Here is a 4,940-nt window from a genome sequence, read left to right on the forward strand (position 1 = left end):
ACAGGCGACTCAAAATGTTCCCTCCCTGGCTACACTGTAGGAGGAACTTAGGACTAAGCAACAGGCAGAACAGTACTCCCCGCAATACCCGGTTTGTACCAGGGCTGATGGTGATTCCTTCTTGGCCACAAAGCCATTGTTCTTTGTGGAGAACTTAGAAGGCAAGTTTGGGGAACTGGCAGCCATCTCTAAATTGAAAAGTGGGTCAATTCTGATCAAAATGTGATCCCCTGCCCAGTCAGGGGCACTGTTCACTTTGAAGAAGCCGGGTGACATAGTGGTGACTGTCACTCCCCATTAACAGTCTAAATTTAGTTCAGGGCATAATTTTCCTCACAGACTCGTTCTTACTCTCCGACAGTGAGCTGCGCACCAGCTCGGAGTGACGGGGGCGTACACTTTATCTATCATGTACACGGAGCCACCAGACGACAGGGTTGTTGCCGGTGACTTCGTATTGGCTTCTGAGGGCAACTCGTTGCCTGAAAAGGTCGAGGTGACGTGAAACCTTACATCCCCCTACCCTCCCCACGCAGTGCTTCAAGTGCTCGGAAATTTGGCCACACGTCTTCGCGTCGCAACGCTAGCCCGATCTGTAGGGATTGTGGATGAGCGGTGCATGTAAACGCTCCCTGTGCCCCTCCCCATATCTGTGCCAAGTGTGGAAAGCACAAATTTTCCATGCTCATCAGACTGAACTGTTTTCCAGAGAAAAAAAGAATACGAGACACTGGACAATCTCGGTTACCGAGACGCCAAGAAGTGAAGTAGTACGAGTGGTAGCACCCAGCACGTCAAACAATGTCATGCGCTACAGTTACGATAGCGTTACACTTGAAATGTGCTTTCTTATAGGACAACTATCCAAGGAGTTCCACCCAGTAATATCCAAACAGCAGACTCTGTACACAATTTATTAAATTACCAATACTAAACTTCTTTAAATAAGAACAAATTCATATAACTTACAAAACTTAACAAATGGTTAAAGAGTGAGCTTTAAAAAACAATAACAGCAGTTTGCCACCATAAAATCAGGAACCTTTTACAGTAGTGTTTTTAGAGTTTATCCAAAAGACTAAATCCAATAATAAGTTAACTTGGCATTACAATTTAAAATGATTTATATAAAAAACTTTACGATTATGGCGCTTGGCACCATAAAATGAAAGAAGCGCAACACACAACCAATAAATATAATAAAATAATTTGATACAACCAAAGGGCGTGGGCAACTCCCAACACAATCACAGAAGAGCGAGCTCTCAACACTTCGGAGCCTTCCCACTAGAAACGGTCCCCGAAATAAACCGCTGATAGCTCCCCGACATGCCTCCCACAACTGCCCATCACTTACGCACCTCGGTTATGTTCTGTAACACGACAGATAATATCAACACAAGATAAAATTCAAAATACAGTATAACATCCCGACAGCACATGATAACCACAGCACTGTTAACTCGGGCGCTCTTAAGTACTGGAAGCCAACACACAAATCTCAAACAATTCTCGCTTCCTAAAATGAAACAATAGAAGCCAAGCGCACACGAATACTCAAACCACAGTCTTATAAGTGAGTTAACGACACCAAACGTGACTATTCCACCAAGTTAATAATAACACAATAAAAAAGTACAGAACATACCACTAAATGCTTTTACACAACCAAATTGACTAGATCGTGTTGTTCAGGCCCCAGAAGACCACATATACCAAGCAGCAGTAATTGACTGTGTATATACTGTACAAAACCGCCCTTAGGCAGACTTTACCTAACCCATCGACTGCCAAGTGTACCATACATGAATGCAACTCCAGACAGGGCTCCAGTTGAGCAAATAAATTAGTACCGACAGATATCGTAACGAGCCACACACACACACAGCAAAAAGTTCCAACAACACTGTTCCCACGTCGGAAAAGTTCAGAAACCACTGCCGGAGCTTCCGTGGGAAAATCTGAAGAGCCAACCGAGCCCACACCCTAACCTGGCAGACGACTCCAAAATTCAGCAACTAGTTGTCTGCGGGCCAGAGTGTCACAGGACCCCACCGGACCTCCACATCAGACAGGCAGAAAGAACAAGTACGCCGACTCCAATTAATCACCACCGCACGGCCAGCACAGCGGCGAGTCGCCTCCGCCCCAGAACACTCTGCTCATATTGAGAGGCGCAACAACCTTAGCGCTAGTCACTAGCAGGTCAGGCAGAGCGAACTTCACGTTCTGTCCAGTCCCCAGAAAACCAACTGCCCTCTCCTTTCCGCCGGCCACCGCACTCGCACGCCAGCGACGTCATAGCAAATCGGCACCGGAGCGCCACCCGCACCAGGACAGCGAACTACAATCGATTACAGTGCGCACTCTGAACAATATCACAGGTTAGCGGCGCATGCCATATCAACACTCTTTGGCGACACTACTCCCGCCAGTTACACCTCCCACCGTGCGCGCTCTGGGTCCCTCAACTGTGCCTGACTTCGTGGTGGTTGGGGGGGGGGGGGGGGCTCCCCTTCTGCTGCTTCCCCCATTCCTACTTTGGGATCAATGGCTCGCCACCCACCAGGAACATTGGTCCCCGCCTCCCAGCCAGAGACAAATCACCTTCCTGCACCTTTTCTCACTGCGAAGGGGTCCCTCGGGACACTTTCTTCCGAGGTTCTCGCCAGTATACAACCGGGCACCAGCCAGTGGCTGAAGGAGCTACAGCCTGGTATTTTCAGGGCTTCAGGAGCATCCTATTTACCTGAAACTGATTCAGAGAAGCCCGCACAATCATCAGAATCCACTACGGAGAGGAAAGACAGGAAAAAGTCCTTCGAGAAGGAGGACATTCCAGTGGCCCACACACCACCAGATTTCGTATGTTTCACTCCTGTGGCTGAGGTGGAGATTCTGACAAACCTGAGGCCCCAGTTTGTGCTACTCTGCAGAACCCAGAGTCTATTTATACTGATGCTATAACCCTTCAACTAATGACAGCAGGCATAATCTGCCCTTGTCAGTTACACATCGACATTATTCTCCAGTGGAATTGTAGTGGTTCTTTCCACCACCTGGCTGAGCTATGACACCTTTTAAGCACATCACCTGGCCTTTGCATTGCCCTTCAGGAGATTCGGTTTTTAGCAGTGCAGACCCCCAGCCTTTGTGGATACTGGGGATGATATAAGAATCGTGGTGCCTAAGGCAGGATATTGGGCGGACTTTGTGCATGTATTCTAGATACTCTATATAGCAAACTTGTGCCTGTTAACACACCTTTCCAGGTTGTGGTTGTTCAGGTAAGTGCATTTCAGGATATTACCATCTGCAATGTTTACTTGCCTTCCAGTGGTGAAGTGTCTGGAACATATTGTTTACTTTGGTTTCTCAACTCCCCCCACCTTTCCTAATATTGGTGACTTCAAAGCCCATAATGTTTTGTGGGGTGGAACCATTATCACTGACCGCGGAAACGACCTCGAAAATTTACTGGCACAACTTGGTCTTTGCCTCTCGAATACACGTACTCCCACAAACTTCGGCACAGCGCACAGAACTTTATCGGCCACGGACCTTTTCGATTGCAGCCTCGTCTTCTTTCACCCGTCCACTGGAGGGACCACAGTGACCTGTGCGGTAGTGACCACTTCCCGACCCTCCTGTCCCTCCCTGCTGTAATTGCCCTTTGCGCCTGCCCAGACGGGCTCTCGACAGTGCCGACTGGGAAACTTTTGCCTCTGCTGTCGATCTCGGCTCCCTGTCATGCAGAGATATTGACGAAACGGTCCAGAATACAACTACGGCCATTCTTTCGGCAGCCGATTTAGTGGTCCTCTGCCCCGACAGAAGACAGTACCTCGGTGGTCCTCGGAAATTGCAGAGGCCATTAGAGATCGTAGGCGTGCTCACCGACACCGTACGAAGTGCCCGTCTATAGAGAAGCACATTGCCTTAAGTGGCTTCGTGCCCCGGTCTGCCACCTAACAAAAAGACGGAAGGGAGAAGGCTGGGAACGGAATGTTTTGATCTTCGGAATACATCTCTCTCCTTCGCAGGTTTGGGCTGAGCTCAGATGGCTTTACGGATATCGGACACCCGCAGGAGTACCTGGTGTTACCTCCAATGGCACTATCTACAATGTTCCAGACACTGTTGCCGAAAATTTTGCTCTGCACTATACTCGAGCATCAGCAACTGTGAATTACCGACCTGCCTTTTGTGTGCTAAAACAGTTGGAGCAAAAGCAATTATCATTTACTACACACAACCTGGAGCCATACAACGCCCCATGCAGTGAGTGAGAATTCATCAGTGTCCTCGTCCATCGTCGTGATACGGCCCACGGGCCACACTGCATCCACAACCGCCGACCGGTGGACTGTCAGCATCATATCCTTGCGATCTTTAACCGCATCTGGAGTGAGAGTGAATCCCCCATTGCAACGGCAAGAAAACAGTACAGAAACCAGGTAAGCACCTTCTCACAGATGGACATTATCGCCCAACAAGTATCACCAATGTTCTCTGTAGTTCCAGAATGAGATTTTCACTCGGCAGCGGAGTGTGCACTGATATGAAACTTCCTGGCAGATTAAAACTGTGTGCCCGACCGAGACTCGAACTCGGGACCTTTGCCTTTCGCGGGCAAGTGCCGCGAAAGGCAAAGGTCCCGAGTTCGAGTCTCGGTCGGGCACACAGTTTTAATCTGCCAGGAAGTTTCTTCTCTGTAGTTGCTTGAACACAGAAAGAGCTGGTGGCCGTGTCGGCTCCTCGAGTCTCGGGATCTTCTGGCTCCGTCCCTGGGTGGTTTTTGCCACAGCCGTTCCGCTACTGATAATCTGGTTTACCTGGAGTCTGCCATTCGAACACCTTTTGTCTGATGTCAATACATTATAGCTTTCTTCTTCAACCCACAAAAGGTTTAAGACACCACAACATACTCACTACCTTCA

The sequence above is a fragment of the Schistocerca piceifrons genome, chromosome 11 (genome assembly GCF_021461385.2).
Source record: "Schistocerca piceifrons isolate TAMUIC-IGC-003096 chromosome 11, iqSchPice1.1, whole genome shotgun sequence".
NCBI classification, from domain to species: domain Eukaryota; kingdom Metazoa; phylum Arthropoda; class Insecta; order Orthoptera; family Acrididae; genus Schistocerca; species Schistocerca piceifrons.